The sequence below is a fragment of the Schistocerca nitens genome, chromosome 3 (assembly GCF_023898315.1).
Source record: "Schistocerca nitens isolate TAMUIC-IGC-003100 chromosome 3, iqSchNite1.1, whole genome shotgun sequence".
Lineage (NCBI taxonomy): Eukaryota > Metazoa > Arthropoda > Insecta > Orthoptera > Acrididae > Schistocerca > Schistocerca nitens.
In genome coordinates, this window is record NC_064616.1 from 479806196 (window position 1) to 479829717 (window position 23522).

Genomic DNA, 23522 nt, shown 5'->3' on the forward strand with positions numbered 1-23522 from the left:
GCGGCAGTCGTTTACCCCTATGAAGTAATCAATGAGTCTCCGTTTCGCTTGTGGTTCAGTTGTCGTTGTAGATAATATGAAGAACCGATTTTGTGCTTCGGCTGGGAAAATCGGATCAGGTCTAGCTTCTAAGCAACACCAGTGGATGTAGGTTGCATTAGTCTTATGTAGTGAAGACACTTGCACGTAACAAACTAACGTAGAGAACTGCATCAAACTAGCCTTTGGACCGAAGAAGACGCGGTGTATGAACGCGTGCGCACATCGTTTATAAACTAAATAATAGCTAATAGTTTTCGGAAGGAATGGCCCATTTTTATAGCCTAATGTCTACGTAATCACACATCGCCAAGGAATGTCGGCCATACAGCTCTAATGGTTAACGACCGGAGTATAAAATGACTAGCGCTGTGCACGCGCTTTTTTTAAAAAAAAAACATGGTTATTGAAAAATACTATCTCGATACAGTAGTCTTTTCATACAATATCAGGAGATTTCTCATGAGTTATTCGACATTTCGAAAAAACGCCGCGATTTAATTAACGAACGGCTCAGAAATGGATTTGCAATATTTCACTGAAGGTCCTTAGAAATATTAACTTCCTGTCATATAGTGCACATTTCCACGAAGATTTACTGTGTGTGAAACAGTGTGTACAGACATGCTGTTTGCAGTGTAAGAAATATTACCTACCAAAGACGCAGATAACTGTACTCTCGAAGTTCTCGGCTGTGTATTTGATTCAGTGAGCTTCTCGACAACAGATTTCTCGAGCCTGCTCATCACTAGACCAAAGCGCAGAATTAACAGATAACATTATATGAGACTCCTTGCACGCGCCAAACTTCGACACTTGTTTTAATCATCATCTTTTGGAACTGTTATCCTTACATCCTTTCGAAGTACGCCCCTATAATGTGTTTCCGTGATCTCGACACCACCTTTCACGGATGATGGAGAAGGACAAATGCATCAATTTGAGACCAGAAACAGCCGAGTCCACCGTAATAAGCGAAAATTAGAAAATTCCAAATTTATCGTTGGCCTATTGAAGTCTCCGCTGCGGGGTGAAAGTTTCATTCCGCAGACAACCGTTAGGTTGTTGTCTCTCCTCGATAACCTTTCTTCTAGGACTGATAGTCTAATAATGTACGCCAGAGAAGTTGTATAGTTTGAGAACTGCGAGAAAGAGGTACTAACAAAACAAGCTGTGAGGACATGCCATGAATCGCGCCTGCATGATCAGTTGAAGAGAGCATTGCTCATGAAAGGCAAGGTTCCGAGTTTGGGGCCTGAGCAGGTACATAGTTTAAATCTGTCAAGATTCTCATATTTCAATAACAATTTGGCTAGGTGGTCAGTGGGTAGGTAAGTGTTGCATTACGAAGTATTGCGCTTCGATCTCTAGTTGGTCGCTGGATTTTTTCCCGTGACTAACTTCTTTCATATCCGGAAACCATTTGTTAACGCGAAAATACCAAGTCGCTCCGCGGTTCGCAGTCCGCGTTACACTGTAGGTCCCACTATAACGAAAGCAGCGTAGACAAACGTTGATACCGTGTTCCTCGACTTCCGGAAAACATTCGGATAGAGTTCCGTATTGCCGTCTGTTGAAGAAAATACGAGCTTACCGCGTATCGGTCGAGGTTTTTTAACGGAACCAAATCGACAGATGTAAAGATAATCTGTGGAGTACCGGTACACAACGGGAATGTTACAGAGCCATTACTGTTTACAATATACACTATCAGCCACAAAGTTCAGCACCCAGTACGGGAACAGGAAACGAAACACCGCGGGTTGAGAGGTTACGTGATCATGTTGCAGTGATCACAAAATCGAGTAAAACAGATAAAGACTGACAGTATGAGCCCACATATCAGTATGAAGTTATACCAACCCCCCCCCCTCCCCCAAGTCTGGATGCATGCACTGATTCGATTGAGAAAGGTGTCATAAAGCCCTTTTATCATATTATAACGCAAACCGGCCCACAGCTGTTCTAAATGATCATCCTGGATATTCGCACTGGCGTGAAATTAACTTCCGAGCACATGTTCTATTGGGGACAGATATGATCTTGTTAGCCACAGGATTACCTCAACATCATGCAGACAGTTCACAGGGACACGTGTGTCGTGTGAAGACAAGCATCGTCCTGTCGAAAAACGGTACCACGATGCTGTCGCATTAGAGGTTATGGGACCTCTCCCCCTGGTAGCCGCCGGACTATAGTCATGTGGGGTACTACAGAACTGCGATTCCACGATGAACGCGATGCGACGCCATTTTTGCAGTAGTCCATGCTATCCGGCCACGGCATCACTCCATACACGGCCGTTTGTGTTACAGTGTTAACGTCGAGTACGCTGACCAACAGTGTGGCCCGTACAGCGAGGCTGTTGGAGGGATGCTGTCTGCCGCTTCCTAATGTGTGTGTTTGTAATCTCAGGCTGTCAACGCTACTAACTGAAACTTTTTCTGATTTTTTTTCTTTTTACCGTGTGTTTACGCGGTTTTAACACGTTAATTTTTTGAACGGCTGAATTTGATTCACGACGCTCCGCTTGTTGCAGGTAACAACATTTTATTTACAGAAGGTTGAGTTCTCCTCCTTCCCTAGTGACGTATGAATATTTTCAAACTGACTGTCATATAGCTTACATTATTAGAACTGGTAACCAGTTTTCGAAAAAAATGTCGACTGTATGCTTTGAATCTTGTTCAAATGTACGCCTGAGGATGTGATTTGATGTGTTCCTATAAATGAAAGAACATGGACAGCTGGAAGCGGTTTACTTGTCAGATATGGATTGCTTCAGCCGCGGTTGCCCACAACATAAAACTACTTGTGGCATTCTAAAGTATTTAGCAGTCAGTAGCGACCCGCCCCTGCTTGGCAGGGTTGCATTATATATCTACGGCCAGACGACTTTTCTGGCGTAGCGCTAGTAGATCAAACACAAAATTTTCCTCGTGAAGTAGTCTATCCATTAGCCAAAACGTATCAAAATTCTTGCTGTAGTTTCAGAGATTAGCTTTCACATATAGACTGAAAAAGGCGGCAGGGGACGTAAACTGAGAAATGTGAACGGAAGATACACAGTGATACAATCCTTAGTCCGCGGAGATGTGGACGTCGCGCGAAGTCTCAGACGCGGTCAGAATTCACGCACTCCCAGCGATGAGCTGCGCACGTGTCAAATTACGCGACATGAAATGTATTCGCAGTTGTGAATAAGAACAACCGTCAGCTGTATAAGGGAATGACGACAATGGAATTTTTTTCCGGACCAGGACTTGAATCCGAATTTCACGCTTTACAAGAGTGGTCCCCTTAATCGCTTTGGGTACCTGCGGCCAGCTCACGATCAGACCGATACTTCCATACCTATCTCATTACGGCTGCAGTGCCTCTTCCTTCGTACATGCATGTACGTCCGAAGAAATATTGCATCGTGAACACAGGCACTGCAATGTAGTAAATTCCGCGACGTTTGGACCACCCATCCAAAAGGAAACCTCTGTAAGTGGACACGGGTCATTACCAGATACTGCTACATTTTTGAAACAGTCTTCATAAGAGTCAGCAACCTCAATACGACTCGCGAGACAGGGTTAAAATACTCATTACTCAAATACCAATGAACCAATGATAAATGCCTCGTAGACATTAACACTATTCAGAAAGATTACGGACTATAAACTTTTGGCGCCTGTGTAACTGGTTCCTGGGAAATTTTACAGAAATCTGTAAAAGCAAAAACGCATTTTATTTTACAAAACATATTTTTTTAAAAAAGCACGCGTTTTAGATGAATCTTGCTGCACGCGGGCTTTTAATACCTTAAGAACTAGGAAATCAAATACGACGTGTACCCGTCCGTCATCCATCAATCACAGTACAGCGTTAACAGCGCGAGTCTGACAGCAGACGTGATTACCAACTATTAACGAATATTCCGAAACGGGTAGACGGCTCAACAGTACCGAATATATACGGTTTACTTATATAAGCTCACTCAGCGAACGTCTCGTTGAGCGACCATAGTATTTGGTAAGAACGAAAATTTGCAGCATCAGTGCCGTTTCTTTTGTGTCAGACATGGTATTTTCGGGTGGGAGTAAAAACACGTTTGTGGTAAACTGCTCGCCCGCTGCATCACAGATTATCGAACTGGATGAAATTTTTCACAGCATCGGAATACAGCACCAGTGTTGAGAAGAGCCATGCACCCATACTCCAAATACGAGGGCTATTCGGATAATACTTTCCGATCGGTCGCGAAATGGAAATTACTCTCAAAATCTGAAGAAATTCTGAACAGATATGGTGCGTAGTGTCTCTTGTATGACCGTCGATTGCGACACGTCGCTCTTTTCAATTCTGATCACACAGTGAGCACATAAAGATGCCCAGAAAATTGCGTCTCCCGAAAAGTGTGATGGCCTGGTGAGAGATATCTCCTGACGTGCAGCCCACACAACCTGTCATACGTTTCGTTCTTGATGACAATTCTCGGCCGCACTCTGCAGCGGCAATGAAGATGCTCCTGCAGCGTTTTTGATCACCCACAACACATCCCGTAATTGGTTCATCCTGTTTCATCTCTACTCACATGAACCCCAGGCTATGAAGACATTTTGGCACAAACAACGAGCTGTAGACGTGCGTAGAGTTGGCGGAAAGCACAGGCGACTGCCTTCTATGACTAGTATATTGGAAAATTGGTACAACGCTACGACGAAGGCCTGAGTAGGAGCGGCGACTGTGTAGAGGAGTAGTTATAAGTTGTAGATAACTACTGCAAAGAAAACATTTTTGATTTTCACAGTGGTTTCCATTTCGCTACCGATCGGAAGTTGCTTTCCGAATAGCCCTCGCCGTTCCGTAATAATGCGAGACAACGTGTTACTTGTGTGTTGCGGGAGTTTCCGACATTATAACGCACATACTCTATAATATTAAACGCATCCGGATACGGAGTGTCTCCAACCTTCTCCTCTATAACGGCTTGAGCTCTGCTAGGACAATTTCAGTGAGGTGTCTCGAATGTCTGGAGCAATGGCAGCTCATTCTTCCTCAAGAGCCGAAACCAAAGAAGGTACTCATGCTGGAGGCTGGGATCTGAAGCGAAGTCAATATCTTCCAGGTAATCGCCAAACCCAAACGGTTCCTCGGATTGCAGCAGAACACTGCTTAATTCGTTGATCTAAAACATTCGTTTCCAGCCATCCACTGTCCAGTGGCGTCGCTCTTTACGCGTGAAGCGGCGCTGAGCATTGGCAACAGAAATTTGTGGCTTATGAGGAGCTGCTCAGCCACTGCACAGTATTCTTGTTAATGTCCTACGCACAAACACTGTGGCAGCTCGACTGTTTGTGACACTAACTCACGAGTGATTCCATCTGTTGATTTCATGTAACTGTTTTGCAATTACCATCCGCAATGCTCGACGTTACCCGACCACCAGTGCAGGAGATCTGCCTGGTCTTTGTTTATCAGTGGTTGTTCCTTCACGTTGCACTTCAAAATCACGTCACCAACAATCCATTTGGGTAATTTTGGAAAGGTTGAAATGTCTCTGATGGATTTGTTACTCAGGTGACATCCAGTGACTAGTCCGCGTTCAAAGTCACTCAGTTCCCCTGACCGACCCATTCAGCTGTTACTGCTTTTCTAGTTACAGCACAATACTCATTCCTTTTGTACTGGCAGGTCCGCTTCTCGTGACATCTAGAAGTCACTTCTGCATGACATGAGGGGGGCGGAGGGGGATACTTTTGACGAGTTAGTATACTGCTTAACTATTTCCCTAGTTAAACTGCAGCTGATAATTACGCAGTTGCTTTCATTAAAATCACCATTTCTACTGCGAGTGAATCGTAGCGTATACTAGCAAGAGAAATTCCCCATCGCACCCCCCCCCCTCAAATTTAGTGGTAAGATGACCCAGTGGATATCCCGTCAAAATCTGAACACAGATCAAGCTTGAAAACAGGAAGAAGGTGTATTGGACTGTAAGAAAAAGAAGTAAACTCTAAACAGTGAACGGTCCCAGCTCAAGATGTGCGACATTGAACAGCCACGGAGATCCATGTTCAAATCTCCCTCGTGCCCCATATTTTTTTCACAAAATTATGAACTGTCCGTCCGGTCATTGGCGTGTCTGTTCGCTGTATTTATATTTGTGTGTGTGTCGTGGTGTAACATCCGTTTGCAACAGCGAGGTGTAAGGAATGGAGCTCCAGACGTACGTACCTCCTGTTTGTTCTACACAAGTACCACATGTTACGACTCTTGCGTTCCGTTTTCCGAGTTTTGACTCTTCAATTGGTCTGTTGTAACATAGTTCACACCAGTTTATTTTTTGTTTTCATTTCTTTGAGAGGTCGCGGCATCTCGCCTGCTCTCACTGTTCATCACATTTGCTTCTGACGGTAATATATTCTTACCACATGACTCATATTCTATAACCAGTGTATAGTACGATAATTGCCAATACTGCAGAAAGAGAACAGACACGTCGGTGACCAGAAGGAAAGATCATAATTTTGTGGGGAAAAAAGAGGCACGAGGGAGATTTGAACACTAATCTCCCGCTTTGCAGCTTAACACCGTGGCCACAAACCATTTGGAAGACGAATGGTCAAACCACCACACAGTGCTTTGAACAACGAACTCACTTTTCTAGATTCTTATCGTTATTTCTACATCTCCATACATACGGATACGCACTTCGCAAGATACCGTGTGCGAAAGTAGGAGGGTTCCACGTACCACTAATAGTCATTTCCCTTCCTGTTCTACTCGTAAAATGGGCGAGGGAAAAACTACTTCTAAAAGTCTCCGTACGAGCCCTAATTTTTCACTTCTTCGTTTCGTGGTTCTTGGGCGAAATGTTCGTTGGCGGAAGCAGAATCGTTCTGCAGTTGGCCTCAAAATTTTCCAAATATCCATTATACTGCCTCGCGAAAAAAGCGCCTTGTCCCCTCCAGGGATTCCCATTTGATTTCACGAAGCATCCCCGTAATACCTGCGTGCCGGTCGAACATCCCAGTAACGAATCTAGCAGCACGCCTTTGAATTGCCTCGATATGTACTTTTAATCCGACTTGGTGGGACCTCGAGCAGAACTCAAAAATAGGTCCCATTAGCGTTCTATATGCCTTCCGCTTTACAGATGAGCTATAGCGTCCCAAAATTCTCCCAATAAAACGAAGACGAGCAGTCCCCTTCCCTACTACCAACCTGACGTGCTAATTCCATTTCACACCACTTTGCGACGTTACGCCAAGACATTCAATCGATGTGACTGTATCAAGCAGCACCACATTAATTCTTTACTCGAATGTTAGGAGATCGTTTTTCCTACTCATCCACATTAACTTACCTGTTTCTACACTTAGAGAAAGCTGCAATTCATCACTCCAATTAAAAGTTTTGTCCATGTCAACTTGTATCCTCCAACAGTCACTCAATGACGACACCTTCCCGTACCCCACAACGCCATCAGCAAACAGTAGTAAATTACGTTCTCCGTATCCCTCAGATCATTAACGCACATAGAGAATAAGAGCGGTCCTATCACACTTCTCTGGGGTGCTCCTGCCGATTCTCTTGTCTCTGATGAACAACTGTCGGCGAGGACAACAAACTGTTGTATTACTTAAAACCTCTTCCAGCCAGACACATATTTGGGAACCTAATCCGTATGCTCGGACCTTCGTCAACAATCGGCAATGGGGCAGCGTGTCTAATGCTTTTCGGAATTCTCGCAATAGAGAATCTGCCTGTCTATGGTTCGCAGGATATCATCTTAGAAAAGAGCAAACAGTGTCGCACGAGCGATGCTTTCTAAAGCCGTGCCGATTCGAGGACATCAGCTGTTCGTTCTGAAACAAATTTATTATACTCAAACTCAGTACATGTTCAAGAATTCTGCAGCTAACTGATATTGGTCTGCAATTTTCCGAGTCCGGTCTTTTACCCTTCTTATATACGAGAATCATCTACGCTTTTTTTTCTAGTCTGTTTGGGATTTTGTGCAGGATGAGAGATTCACGATAAACACTAGGTAAGGGGCCAATGCTGCAGAGTACTCTCTGTAAAACCGAACTGGGATTTCACCTGGACCTGGTGAAATATAAGTCTTCACCTATCACTTGCTTCTCTAAGCCAGGGATGCCTATTTTTGTGTCCATGCGGGAGACGAGGCGACAGTCAAACGACGGCATGTTTGTACGATCATCCTGCGTGAATGATTTCTTAACGCGAAATTTATAATCAAATGGTTCAAATGGCTCTGAGCACAATGGGACTTAACATATGAGGTCATCAGTCCCCTAAAACCTAGAACTACTTAAACATAACTAACCTAAGGACATCGCACACATCCATGCCCGAGGCAGGATTCGAACCTGCGACCGTAGCGGTCGCGCGGTTCCAGACTGTAGCGCCTAGAACCGCTCGGCCAATCCGGCCGGCGCGAAATTTGAAACTTCAGCTTTCTTTTTGCTGTCTTCTATTACCACACCTCTAAGTGACATGTTTAATTTTAAATGAGCGAAAATACAATAAATAAAACGCTTCACTTTTTTTCACGAATCGAGGTAATACTTAACAGGTCGCAAACAAGACGTTCAATTGAGCAATTATATGTGTTATGCTAGTTAATGAACCGACCACTACCAAATCTAGCAGCACATTTCTGAATTGTTTCGTTTTCTTGCTTTAATCAGACCTGGTGGCAATCCAAAATACTCGAGAAATACTCACGACTAGGTGGCAACAACGTTCTATACCTACTCTCCTTTACAAATCCGCTTCATTCTCTCAGAACACTCCCAACAAACAGTAGTCGATCTTTCACCTTCTCTACGACTGATCTTATGTTCTCGTTAACCCAAGTGACTGAGTCAAGCAGCATACCATTTTTATTATACTGGCAACCCTCTACCCGACTTCGTACGGGTAGCAAAATGTATTTATGGCCGGGAGAACTGTCTGGTGCAGCGATAATTCTCATTACGGGACGCTGTGTAGATTTCTGTTAAATTCAGGAAACAACGTTGGTCAACTAAATTTTATTACTTACTCAGAACGTAAAGCATTCTGCAGCGCCCACCAGGAAAGTTCTCAGGAGGCATGAATGTTATCAGTCTCATACTTAATTGGCGTTTGGAGTGACACGTCGTGAGAATTATGGGAGCACATCAAGATGAAATTAATCCGTTTACTTCCAATGTTAATATTATGTGCTACCCCACATACATCCAGAATGAATAAATATATCGAGGCGAGTTTTTTGCCAAGTTATAGCGGAAAAAATGGCGAATTTCCTGACGTGCGCATGTTAATTTTATCTTTTATAGGCGCTGAATTACGTCACCGACTTTGTTTTTTAATGGAACTATACGCTTTATTCTGCGGCATTTGAAAGAAGCTTCCACGAGAACTTCAACGAAGTAACACGTATGGGACTTTATCAAATAACATCAAAATAACACCGCTGCCAACCACTGTACCACCGCCTGGAGAACAGATTCCACAAACATCTTCCCTATGACACCAAATGTAATCAAACACCTAACTTCGATAGAATTTGTGTGTTTACTATCACGACTGTCATACCACGGGCTCAAAAAGTTGCCATGAGCATTACTACAGGCTGTAAAGGGATTCTGGAGAAACATCACTGCACGCTGAATTTCATCTGGAGTTAACGGGAGCACGGGCCCGTTTTGTAAGGCATGGCATGCCTTCAGGAGTTGTATTTCCTAACAGACCTTTTGTTTTAATTTTCGCCACAGATAAAAGCACAGAACTGTTAAGTTTCGTGAGTACGCTGAGTATTTTGCGTTTTCTGAACGACCGTTCCAACGCTCTCCGTCAAATGTCTTACAAGGGTCTGTCATTACATGTGCAGAATCTACATCTACATTTATACTCCGCAAGCCACCCAACGGTGTGTGGCGGAGGGCACTTTACGTGCCACTGTCATTACGTCCCTTTCCTGTTCCAGTCGCGTATGGTTCGCGGGAAGAACGACTGTCTGAAAGCCTCCGCGCGCGCTCTAATCTCTCTAATTTTACATTCGTGATCTCCTCGGGAGGTATAAGTAGGGGGAAGCAATATATTCGATACCTCATCCAGAAACGCACCCTCTCGAAACCTGGCGAGCAAGCTACACCGTGATCCAGAGCGCCTCTCTTGCAGAGTCTGCCACTTGAGTTTATTAAACATCTCCGTAACGCTATCACGGTTACCAAATAACCCTGTGACGAAACGCGCCGCTCTTCTTTGGATCTTCTCTACCTCCTCCGTCAACCCGATCTGGTACGGATCCCACACTGATGAGCAATACACAAGTATAGGTCGAACGAGTGTTTTGTAAGCCACCTCCTTTGTTGATGGACTACATTTTCTAAGCACTCTCCCAATGAATCTCAACCTGGTACCCGCCTTACCAACAATTAATTTTATATGATCATTCCACTTCAAATCGTTCCGCACGCATACTCCCAGATATTTTACAGAAGTAACTGCTACCAGTGTTTGTTCCGCTATCATATAATCATACAATAAAGGATCCTTCTTTCTATGTATTCGCAATACATTACATTTGTCTATGTTAAGCGACAGTTGCCACTCCCTGCACTAAGTGCCTATTCGCTGCAGATCTTCCTGCATTTCGCTACAATTTTCTAATGCTGCAACTTCTCTGTATACTACAGCATCATCCGCGAAAAGCCGCATGGAACTTCCGACACTATCTACTAGGTCATTTATATATATTGTGAAAAGTAATGGTCCCATAACACTCCCCTGTGGCACGCCAGAGGTTACTTTAACGTCTGTAGACGTCTCTCCATTGATAACAACATGCTGTGTTCTGTTTGCTAAAAACTCTTCAATCCAGCCAGACAGCTGGTCTGATATTCCGTAGGCTCTTACTTTGTTTATCAGGCGACAGTGCGGAACTGTATCGAACGCCTTCCGGAAGTCAAGAAAAATAGCATCTACCTGGGAGCCTGGGCCTCATGAACAAATAAAGAGAGTTGGGTCTCACACGATCGCTGTTTCCGGAATCCATGATGATTCCTACGTAGTAGATTCTGGGTTTCAGAAACGACATGATACTCGAGCAAAAAACATGTTCTAAAATTCTACAACAGATCGACGTCAGAGATATAGGTCTATAGTTTTGCGCATCTGCTCGACGACCCTTCTTGAAGACTGGGACTACCTGTGCTCTTTTCCAATCATTTGGAACCCTCCGTTCCTCTAGAGACTTGCTGTACACGGCTGTTAGAAGGGGGGCAAGTTCTTTCGCGTACTCTGTGTAGAATCGAATTGGTATCCCGTCAGGTCCAGTGGACTTTCCTCTGTTGAGTGATTCCAGTTGCTTTTCTATTCCTTGGACACCTATTTCGATGTCAGCCATTTTTTCGTTTGTGCGGGGAGTTAGAGAAGGAACTGCAGTGAGGTCTTCCTCTGTGAAACAGCTTTGGAAAAAGGTGTTTAGTATTTCAGCTTTACGCGTGTCATCCTCTGTTTCAATGCCATCATCATCCCGGAGTGTCTGGATATGCTGTTTCGAGCCACTTACTGATTTAACGTAAGACCAGAACTTCCTAGGATTTTCTGTCAAGTCGGTACATAGAATTTTACTTTCGAATTCACCGAAGGCTTCACGCATAGCCCTCCTTACGTTAACTTTGACATCGTTTAGCTTCTGTTTGTCTTTGAGGTTTTGGCTCCGTTTAAACTTGGAGTGAAGCTCTCTTTGCTTTTGCAGTAGTTTCCTAACTTTGTTGTTGTACCACGGTGGGTTTTTCCCGTCCCTCACAGTTTTACTCGGCACGTACCTGCCTAAAACGCATTTTACGATTGCCTTGAACTTTTTCCTTAAACACCCAACACTGTCAGTGTCGGAACAGAAATTTTCGTTTTGATCTGTTAGGTAGTCTGAAATCTGCCTTCTATTACTCTTGCTAAACAGATAAACCTTCCTTTTTTTATATTCCTATTAACTTCCATATTCAGGGATGCTGCAACGGCCTTATGATCACTGATTCCCTGTTCTGCACATACAGAGTCGAAAAGTTCGGGTCTGTTTGTTATCAGTAGGTCCAAGATGTTATCTCCACGAGTCGGTTCTCTGTTTAATTGCTCGAGGTAATTTTCGGATAGTGCACTCAGTATAATGTCACTCGATGCTCTGTCCCTACCACCCGTCCTAAACATCTGAGTGTCCCAGTCTATATCTGGTAAATTGAAATCTCCACCTAAGACTATAACATGCTGAGAAAATTTATGTGAAATGTATTCCAAATTTTCTCTCAGTTGTTCTGCCACTAATGCTGCTGAGTCGGGAGGTCGGTAAAAGGAGCCAATTATTAACCTAGCTCGGTTGTTGAGTGTAACCTCCACCCATAATAATTCACAGGAACTATGAGCAGACGCGCGTCATTTTTGCGACTCTTTGTTGCAACTCTTTGTTGCAACTCTTTGTCGTGCACTTTTATGCCAGACTTTGTTGCCCTATCATGCAAAGAATCGTGTTCGCACCTATATTTGTTTCAAAGACAGCAGGAAACTGGAAGCTGAGCCCCGTGCTCTGCTGCTCAAAAACTTTCTTTTTGCGAACGATGCAAAGCTATATCCCATGCTGAAGTAGTTTTCCCGGAAACTTTTACTTTCGGCATAAAAAATTTAAAACCTCAGATTTTAGATTCGCATTTTTTTCGCTATGCAACTGTTCTACAACGACTGCAACCAACTGGACGTCACTTAGGTGAATTGCGTGTCCCTAACAAATTAGCCATCTGGGGAAAGTGGCCTATACTGTAATGTGGAACTCGAAACATTTATTCTCTCGCGAATCTTCACGTCACTGTGGGGTGAATGCTACGTGATAAAGGTAGTGTGGAAAAAAAGGTATGGCCGGATTCCATCCTGCAACATTTCTCATTCCAGGCACACACTTTAATGGTAGACCACCAGGACCAGTACAGAGTTTGATCAAGCTTTGCTGCCCTCTTGAGTCACTGTGCACTCTAGAAATGTGGCGGCATAGAGGTCGGGCAGGTAAGGGTATCATGTAGAGACACCGTCGAAGAGGATCTCCAAGTCGGTGAAGGAGAAGATCATTTCCCTCTGTTTATATTCTTGGAGCCTTCCCGGTTGGCAGAGGAAGACGAAGACGTTTATTGGCTGGAGGGACATAGGAAGTCTTCGTGGGAGTATACCTTCTATTGCAATGGCACCGTTTCATAGTGGCTGAGGAATTTCTATTCACCATAATACAGACAATTTCTACAACACATTTATAAATTATATTTCAAAGCCTTCCTCTTGAATTAGTGTATCTATTAGTCAATATAGAGTGAATCCTCCAAAACTTGCACAGCAAATCTTGCAGAAGTGGAAAGTGCTATTGTTGTGGTTTTCACAGAATGGACTGATTGGTAGTCAGGGGCTTGCATTGTTAGCCAATAAATAGATTGTACTAATACTTAGAAAGTGTATTGTTTGTGCTAACATACGCCTTTTAAATGGAACAATGGCTAATGATATTAACAAAGTAAAAGTAGGGTAAATTAGAATGTCAGTGGTGTTTGTTGCAGGAGTCTAGTGTGACTCGTTCACGAGGTATCGTATTTTGAGAAGTTTCCACGTCGACACTTGTGCCATTCAACGTACGTAGTTGCTAGGTAAATGATGTCATGTTTGCTTACAGTTTGGCTGTGTGTTCCTCGAGTGCATCGCGACTTGCTAGTCAGTGTGTGGCAGTCCAAGCAGTAGGTCGTGAGTGGACGACAGCGTTTACCAATACAGAAAAAGCCGACATGCTCATGGTGTATGGAGAGAGTAGGAGAAATGTAGTTCCTGAAATTTTAAACTTTTGGTTGGCTTTGATCCAGCAACCGTACGCTATTTAATTATAGGACGTATATACAGCCACTTCGGATGCACAAAATTTCGTCAATTGACCTCGGTTCGATTGTACTAGGGCAATCTAATCGTGGTGAATTGCCAAAGTTTGTGCAATCGAAATGGCTGTATATACGTCCTGAAATGTAGATCGTTCTTGTACGGTGTATGCGGCAAGATATCCCAATAGACGTCAACCATCTCGGCAATTACTTATCAACTTCCTCTACCAGTTACGTGAAAGTGGTGGGGTAACACCTAGACAACGTAACTGAAGGAAGCAAGTGACGACAGAAGAGGGGGAAATAAATGTTCATGCTGCTGTTGCAGTTGATCCGCACGTTGGCTCCCGCGCAATCGCACTAGCAAGTGGCATAAATCAAGCAAGTGTCCTACAAATTCTCCATCGACATAGATTTTATCCCCATCACATGTCCCTCCATCAAGAGCTGCGAAGAAACGATTACGATAATCGTGTTAACTTCTGTACATTGCCATTAAGGCAGGATACTCCAGATGGATCATGTATATTGTTTAGTGATGGAGCCAGATTTACCAATGATGGCCAGGCAAACCGCCGAAACATGCACTATTCGTCTGTTGACAGTCCCCGTTGGCTTCGTCAGGTGAAACTTTAGCAGCGTCCGTGCAGTGTAAAAGTGTGGTGATGGATGGTGAACCATCACCTGATAGGCCCGTGTTTTATAGATGGAACAATGAACGCGCCCAAGCATTGCAGCCTACTAACAGATCACCTTCCACGGATGCTAGATGAGGTCCCTCTGCAGACTAAGAGGAATCGTACGGTACCAACATGATATCTGTCAAGCCCATAGTGCACGTATTCACGAACTGTTTCCAAACAGTTGGATTGGAACCCTTTCCCCGGGTTTGACGCTTATAGACTTACCTTTGCGGACAGCTGAAAGACGATACCAACTACACCCGATGATATGCTCCAACGTATTAGTGCAGTCAGCTCGGACATCTCCACTGAAATTCTAGCCAGACTGCAGCAGTCGTTCCATACAGACAAAGCGTCCATTACCGCTGCCGTAGTCGTTTTTAACACAATTTGTAATGGTCAGTTGTCTCGTTATTGGTCAGAATCCAAATATATGGTGCACGCACTTATGTTGTTCTTTAGTGTGTGGTACTACAGGTATCGTACAACTGTCTGCATGGGAACTTTTCAAAATACGCTATCTCGTAAACGACTCTCACTAGAATTCTACAACAAACACCACTGACAGTCTAATTTACTCTACTTTTAGTCTGTTAATGTCAAGAGGCGTTGTTCCATTTTAAAAAGTATTTTTTGCATAAAAAATACAGTTGAAAAGTATTATTACAATTTGTTTATTGGCTAACAATACGAGCCCCTGAGTATCAATCCATTCTATGAAAAGCGCCCATCAATAGCACTTTCCATCGCCGAAATATTTGCGCAGCTAGTTTCAGGTGATATATATATATATCTCGAGGTTTGTACATGAAAATAATGCATCTTCTACTGATTGGAACTAACTTTTATTTACAGTACAGTTAAAGCAAGGTACCACTCATCGTACTAAAAAGCAGTTCTGTTTAAGTTATCCCGAATCCTTGTACAGTCACTCACACCCAGACATCAAATTCATAAAAAAAGAAAAAAACATGAATCGATAACACTATGTACCTTTACTGCCGATAGCATACTGTTTACACATTTGGGAGATAAATGGGCTACAGGCTGGCCATTTTGAATTTTTAAAAGTACGTATAAAATAAAACGTTGTTCATACCTGTGATTCATAGTATTGTACATGTAATGTCCATCGCATACTTTGTCATACTAACTGAAAGGCCAGAAGTATGCACGTGCATATGCCACATAACCTGTATACGAGTAGATATGAAGACACACAGGACCCCTATTAGAGTCAGAGCTTGATATTGATTTGGAAGAATTGCAATTAAATAAGGTTCATTTGACACATAACATTGCTTCGGATTATCTAAATTCTTTGGGGAAGCGGCAACCAAACAACTCTATGAGACTGGAGAATAACCATCAGACTTCCGGAAAAATATCATCCATACAATCACGAGGTACAGGTAAGTGTGAGAGCCATCGTACAGTCAGACTAATAGCTGATGCATCCACGTGGCTGACAAGAATAATATACAGAACGGAAAAGAAAACTGACGATCTTTTAGATGACGATCAGTTTGGTTTTAGAAATGGTAAAGGCACCAGGCCGTTAATTCTGACGTTGCGTTTGATAATGGCAAGACTTAAAAAAATTAAGATACGCTCGTTGGCTACAACAAGCGTTCGACACTGTAAAATGGTGCAACACGTTCGAAATTCTGAGAAGAATAGGAGTTAGCAATTGGAAAAGGCGGATAATATACAGAGAGTGTCTCCTAAAAGTCGTGAGGTGCATTTTCTCTGGTGCTTCTGCAGATATTTACGATTTCGTTTTTGCATTGTGTAACTGGAGACCGCCCAAGCAAATAGTGTTCATCAGGTATTTCATGCGACACTCAGCGTCGACGGGAAGAGTCAGTTTGTTTCCCGTTACAAACAAAATTAATTTTAAAGCGGAATTTTACGTGCCCATTTGATAGAGAGATCCCAGATTACTCTAGTAAAACAATAAGAATGGAAGATCGTGAACGAAGAGCTCGAATTAAAAAGGTTGTAAGACAGGGATGTAGTCTTCGCCCATACTGTTCAAACTATACACTGAAGAAGCAACGAAGGAAATAAAAAAGGCCAGGGACAGGATTATACCAAATTCAAGGTGAAAGGATATCAAAAGACATCAGTGACAAGATTCGCGATGACACTGCTATCTTCAGTGAAAGTAGGAACAATTGCAGGATCTCTTGAATGGAATGAACAGTCTAGTGAGCACACACCATGCACTGAGAGTAGACCAAAGAAAGACGAAGGTAACGAGTCGCAGAAGTGAGATTAACGATAAACTTACAAAAATTGGAGCCTACTAAGTTGGTAAAGTAAAGCAATTCTGACATCTTGAAAGCATACGACCACCCGACAGAAGAAGCACGACCATATAGCAAATGGGAATTATAATGTAGATCAATCAGTCCCATCTGCACACGCACAGGGGCATTTTCAACTGAAACAGTCTACAAAAGCGCTCGAAAACAGATGTAAAATTGGCTGTAACCTCAAAGCGTTTAGAAAACTATCCTCATAACCCTTTCAAGGCCACAATGAATTGTTTGAAACCCGTGTTTTCTTTAACGCCAGGGAGCTAGGGAAACGGACCATCTATTTTGTAGGCATTTGTTCCTTCCACAATACGATTTTCTTTTTAAATGTGTTCCCATCAAATCAGAAGTTGTTTCTTACCTTACAATGTCTTACACTGGGCAGCCAAGTCCACTTAACATGTGAGATCTGCAATCCATTCTATATGTTCTGATTTTCGTTCCTGCTCTTCGTTATCCTTCACGGATTCAACAACAGCTGGTTTTAAATCGAAAAATCGTTCCAAGTATGTCCCTTGACTTAACCAACACACTTCACAGTAATAACATTTCCATTATCTTCATTCAATTCCATCGAAAATTTACTATTCGTACCACCAATTTCATCACGAGCTTCATGCCTGCAAATTTACCACAAAGTCCTTCTTGATGTAATGGACAATGAACCCCTTCTGTCGACTGCTGTAATGTTTTGCTCTTTCATTATCAACTAAATCTTTAAATTTTTTTCTGCATTGTATTGTAACGTCATTCCATAGCAAATTTCCGGAACCTGTACATTGTGCGACTGCATAATAGATACTGGGAATTGTCAATCGTCCGTCATTCCCATTCATTTTTAAAGACTTGTGACAATAAATCGCTAGACTGCCTCTTTGTTGTGCAAACGGCCACTGGACTTTGAACTTCCTTTATACCACTAACAAATAGCGACGTGTAGACGGCGCTGAAACCACGATTCTGTCGAAATGAAGAGAGTTGTGCCGACTGGAAAATGCTAAATGAAATGGAGCGCTGCACCTGGTACTTCCGAGAACGACCAAGCAAAGGCGAGACAGGCCGAGCCTCGAGCCGCATGCGTGCAGCACACAAACAGCAAACAATTTTTTAAGCTGACAATGCATAAAATGATTTTTCATATTAGAACAGAGAACAAGCAGAATTTAAACGTTATAACAACTAGAACCAGTGCAATATACGTACGTAAGGGGGCTTATTGTATACTTAAGTTGACAATCGGTGACGTTCTTTCGGCAGTCTGAAGTTTTTGTTGATCGCACATCTGCTCGTATTCATCCGACGGGTTAATGGATAGTGAAGGCCATTTTTGTTTATAGTGTTATACAGTCCCTTCCGTCACTTGGTTGGAATGAAAAGTCTATTGCGTTAAATGTATCTAGGAAGTTTGCTAAGTTAGCCGTATAATTTTCCTTGAGAGCCGTAAGGCATGGCAAAGAGCAATTAACGGTGCAGCTAGTGGGGGCAAGCAATTGCACCGCCAACTAGTGGGGCATTGTGATTTGGAGCCTATTCTGTGCCGGCAACCAGCGGCGACACACAGCAGCTTATGGTGGAGGCCGTCCACTGCCCCTGCCAACTGTGGAGGGGCATTGGGGTAAACGTAGGGTCTTTGGCGCCTCTACTCGCCCTATGGTGAAGCACGCACTTACGATACGTGCTCCAGCTACATAATCTGTTAATATGTTTGTTTACTACAACGCAGTGTACGTTGTACTTTTTGCACCTCATTACGATAGCGTTCACGTTTTTCAATTAATATGGAAATACCAGATAGTATCATGCACGAAAGTTTCAGGCAGATTAAAACTATATGCCCTTCTCTACCCTTACGGTCTTCACAGAAGCAGAGGTGTCGGTTTCAAGATAGAGTCCGCCACATAGTTTTAATCTGCTAGGAAGTATCAATCAGTGCACACTCGGCTGCAGAGTGAAAATTCATTCTGACAATACTATGCAGTTTTGCATGTGAACATGTACTATTTCTTGCTTTATAAAAAGTGGTACACCTATTAAAATATTTACTTAGTTGTCTGTTTTCATACAGTTTATTTACTATCAATTATTGTTGTTACTAATCAGTAATAAAATATTTATCGAAATCATAAGTAACTACAGAAAACTTGAGACAAAATAAAAACTATGGCACGAATTGCTTCAGCAAGGTCCTATTTTTCTTATGTTGCAGCGCACTTGTTTAATTGTGTTGAATTACATTGCACTTTCTTTCATTTAGTCAAAAAAATGGCTCTGAGCACTATGGGACTTAACATCTGTGGTCATCAGTCCCCTAGAACTTAGAACTACTTAAACCTAACTAACCTAAGGACATCACATACATCCATGCCCGAGGCAGGATTCGAACCTGCGACCGTAGCAGTCGCGCGGTTCCAGACTGAGCGCCGAGAACCGCTAGACCACCGCGGCCGGCTTTCATTTAGTCAATCCACGCGTAAAACTATTTTGAAATTCGAAGATAAAGGAAAAAATTGCTGTCGTCTGCACTTACTGTATATCGTTGCATTTTCCTAACCTCTAGTTTTTTTTCCTTTTTTTTTTAAATAGAACTGAAAGGAGAAAACGTTCTCCACAGGGTGCCATGATCTCAACAAACTATTCCAATATAACAAGTGACCAATTGTTCGTACGTTTCGCAACCAGTTGATCAGTGAATGAATCGCCATGGCGCCACTAGTTACCTCCGGCTAATAACAGCCGGAAGTACCTTCGTATGGCGATTTGTGTATTAGGGACTTATTTTGAGGAAGTGACAAGAACACGTTTCCAAGAACATCTTCCGTCTAAAATAAGCACATATTCTCTTTCCTGTTAGATGATTCAAGCTTGCGATTGGTTCAAATGGGGACTTCAAATAAAAACAACCAAAATTTATGTTTTAAACCTCCCGACGGCTCTCACATATGGTAACGTTCAACTATACGCAGAGAAGCACTTTCCAGGTCTTGCCATAATTTACATTCTTAAGGATTTCTGGTGCTATGCGGAACAGCAGTCTTGTTAGAAACTAGGTGTAACATCTGTGCTAGTTCAAGTATTTACGATGTTACTTTTACTTCACTGATACAAGTACAAACAGGGAAATGATGCTCTCACCCCGATAGTGATTTTATAAAATGATTTCGTAAAAATCGGAGGATCACCAACAGCTAGTGAACTGTTTCCAAGTCAACACGACACGAGTAGGCTCTGACGGCTATTTATCACGCTCGGGTCGTTGCTTGGAAACACGGAATTTCGCATGTTTGTTTTCGTGTTATATAAACCATATTTACTCTAGCAAATATATGTTCATATCAACAGCATCTTCAACATTACAACTCAGTCGTGCGTGTTTACTAGGGCGCTGATGTGCTGGTGCTGAAACGGAGCAGGTTTTGTATTTGAGACACATGTTCGCGGAGCTTTTCTGATTTCTTGGAATGTCCCCGCTGCGTGCGAGGAAACAGAATCCTTTAATAAAGACCATAATGACAAAGGGGATCTATACTTACTGTATTTAGTATCTGTCACGGTCGACTCACAGATGCATATGCTTGACATGGAAATCATGCTGTGTGTACATTAACGGAAATACTCGTTTGATGTCCAAACACTCCTGTTTTAAAATCAAAAACGTCAGACCATGTTAAATCTGTCATTATCAACTCCTAATACCCATTACACTGTGCACTACATGTCTGTGTGTCGATAAAGGTAAAATGATTTTTGTGATTGCTTCTAGCAATCATACCCACCACACACTAATCTCTCCCCTCACCTTTCCATTAAATAAGATTAAGAATTGGAAAAAATACGATCAATCACGTCACTATGTCTTTACGATTTCCTCACACTACTTATTAAAACAGTTTATGCATTAATATATGTCGACTGAAGTGACGAAAATGTGTACCAAAGCCGAGATTCGAACCCGGGTCTGCTGCTCTCCAGGCAGATGCGCTAACCACTACGCCACCCTGGTACAGTGACTTTTGTAGAGCTGCACGGACTACCCTAGCACGCCTCCCTCCTCAATCCAAATTCTCATTCACGTCTCAGCCCATATGGTATTTCTCCTATACTCCCACAGCATTGCAGAGGCTATCCAGCTGCACTGGAATAGCACCTCAGCATCTATCGAAACTGGGGATTCTGTCAAACTCAGGCAGGCATCGGTGCTTTAATCAAATGGAACTACATGGTTCCACAGACCTTCCAAGTTTTAAACATCTATGATGTATCTATGTGTATGCCCAGCCCGCACTGGTACGAGCCCGGTTTCACTTCACTTCACTTCACTTCATAGTAGTTCGTGAGCTATCTCATTATTAGAAGCAGCAAACCGTCTTCTTTTTGAAGCTGTTCTGTTCGTCGGCATCATTTACTTTGCTTTTTAATCTTTAAACAGCAACTGCAAGGAAGCTCTTATGGTCGTAATAGGATAGGAGTGAGATAAGAGAATATGTTTATTGTGATCTATTGCTACGAAGATCAACTGATGAATTAAATACCGAATAATAGAACGCATTGCGGTTCCAATTTGCAGCCAACGCAGGCCGCTTAATCTTTCACAACCGTATACACGGAAAGGGTACAAACGCTAAAATGACAAAGAACTGCTACATTTTGTTAGTATGTTACATGTCACAAAGCCACCTGGAGTTACCGAACATGTATCGTAAGTAGATTTTAAAGCTTTGAGAATTACACATGTCGGTAATGGTACAAAATTACTGGTAATTGCGAACAGATGATCGAATCTTGCTCCTAGCAGCCACGCACGTCCGCCAAGCATACATCTAAGCACAAGGTTTAAAGTAAAATTACGCAATCAAACGAGTAGCCAGGTTACATCACTAGCTATTATACACTGTCTCAGAGCCCATTTAAAAAAATGTGGTATTTAGTACAGAATCAACAGCGTAATTCGTAGCTGACCTAACTGAAGTTTGTCAGTGTTGGGGGACAAACAATACAAGAACATTATATCGACAGCAATTTGAGTAGTTTGGTCAGGAACTCACAACATGTTATTGTACCGCCGTCGAGGGACGGATTTTATAGAAGTCGTCTATTACGACAAAGCCGATATGCATATGGTACTAGTTGTTTGGTTTCAGTGCCAATGACAGAACAGGCTACACATGTTTTTGCAATGTAGTCAACGATATGCTGAAACATTACAAATCTCCAGACAATTTCGTTCTTCTGCTAGGCAATATGCAGCTGATGTAGCACTACTACCACGCTAAAGGATTTTTGTGTTAGTTGTAAACAATTTTGCTTTTGAAGTTCTCTTGCGGGGAAAATCTGTGCCATTTTAGAAGTTACATATAGCCTGCATGGTTTTAACAACAATGAATTCTACGATTTATGATCAATTAACTTACAGTTCAATGAAATTTAAATGTCCTATGAAATACTGCAAACCTTTTCTGTCGGTCTTTAATCTCTGTCCACTTCAACGTCATATATATGATGAAAGATTTTGCAATTAAAATTGTTTCTGTAAACGATGTGTGGTAAATAGCATAGCCGATGTCGCGTATTAAGATATTGATTCGTATCGGAACAAAAAATGACTCCGTTAAAACCTGTTCTTCACGCTTGTTGTCACACATGACTAAAGGCCACTTCAGCAGCGTAACACATTTACACAATCAAACTCGGGATAAAAGGCCAATTGGTTGGTATATACATCTCCACATTTTCCAACAGGGAACATTTGCCACAAATGTTATGCCTGTTGTTTACAAGAAGGATGTGGCCACACAACATGATAACATTTGCTGAGATTTCACATAATATACAACTCCTCACAGCTTAGTAAATGAGTGCTGTAGCGCATCATACATCTAACACAGTTCTCCAGTCTGTTGTGCACTTCTGTGTTGTACCCCTATATTTCAAAATGCTCAAACGATCTCTCCTGGAAATATTGAAAAACAGACAACAATTCTGACACAGGAGAATCACTATGCACTGTGTGGTAATATATATATACATATATCTCAGATACAAGCGATTGCTTAAGACACCCACCCCTATACTTACTAAATATTGGATTAAGTCATTCCTTATACAAGGAGAATTATAAAATTGGCTGGCTCTTACCTCACTCCTATCCTGTTACGACCAAACAAGAGGGGCAAGTTCTTCCATCACCTTTCCATACTCCGCTAAGCTTTCTTCACAAAACAACAACCGTTCCAAACGCCAGCAAAACGTGTTACTTCTCTCATTCCCGGCACAACACATTCACAAACTGCACAGTATTAGCCCGGTTTTGACATTCTTCTCACAGAAACAAACACAAATTTCACATATCGCAACTACTTTCAAATTTCTGTGTACACTACTCTAACACAGGATATGGCGGTTTCACTTGTACCAGCACTACCAACATAAACTGGGAAATGTATAAGAGAAGTCTGAGGCATCACTGGTGGTCAAATGATTAGAATTTCCGGGCAGAACAATCACATTACAACGAAAAATCAAGAATATCTCGAATGTTTTTAAAATGAAGCTTATTTTTTATGTTAATCCCTAATATT

The 23522-nt window shown here is 42.4% G+C and overlaps 1 protein-coding gene and 1 non-coding gene across 2 annotated transcripts in view; both read right to left on the bottom strand.

Moving 5' to 3' along the window:
- Window positions 1-23314, bottom strand: part of LOC126248409 (uncharacterized) — a 410584-nt gene extending 387270 nt beyond the window's left edge. The window contains exon 1 of the mRNA XM_049949365.1: window positions 23080-23314. The gene's annotated coding sequence lies outside the window, so the exon portion shown is untranslated. The remainder of the gene's footprint in view (window positions 1-23079) is intronic.
- Window positions 20876-20947, bottom strand: Trnas-gga (transfer RNA serine (anticodon GGA)). Its single transcript has one exon. It is a non-coding gene; the product is annotated as a tRNA-Ser (tRNA).
- Window positions 23315-23522: the final 208 nt, after the last annotated feature.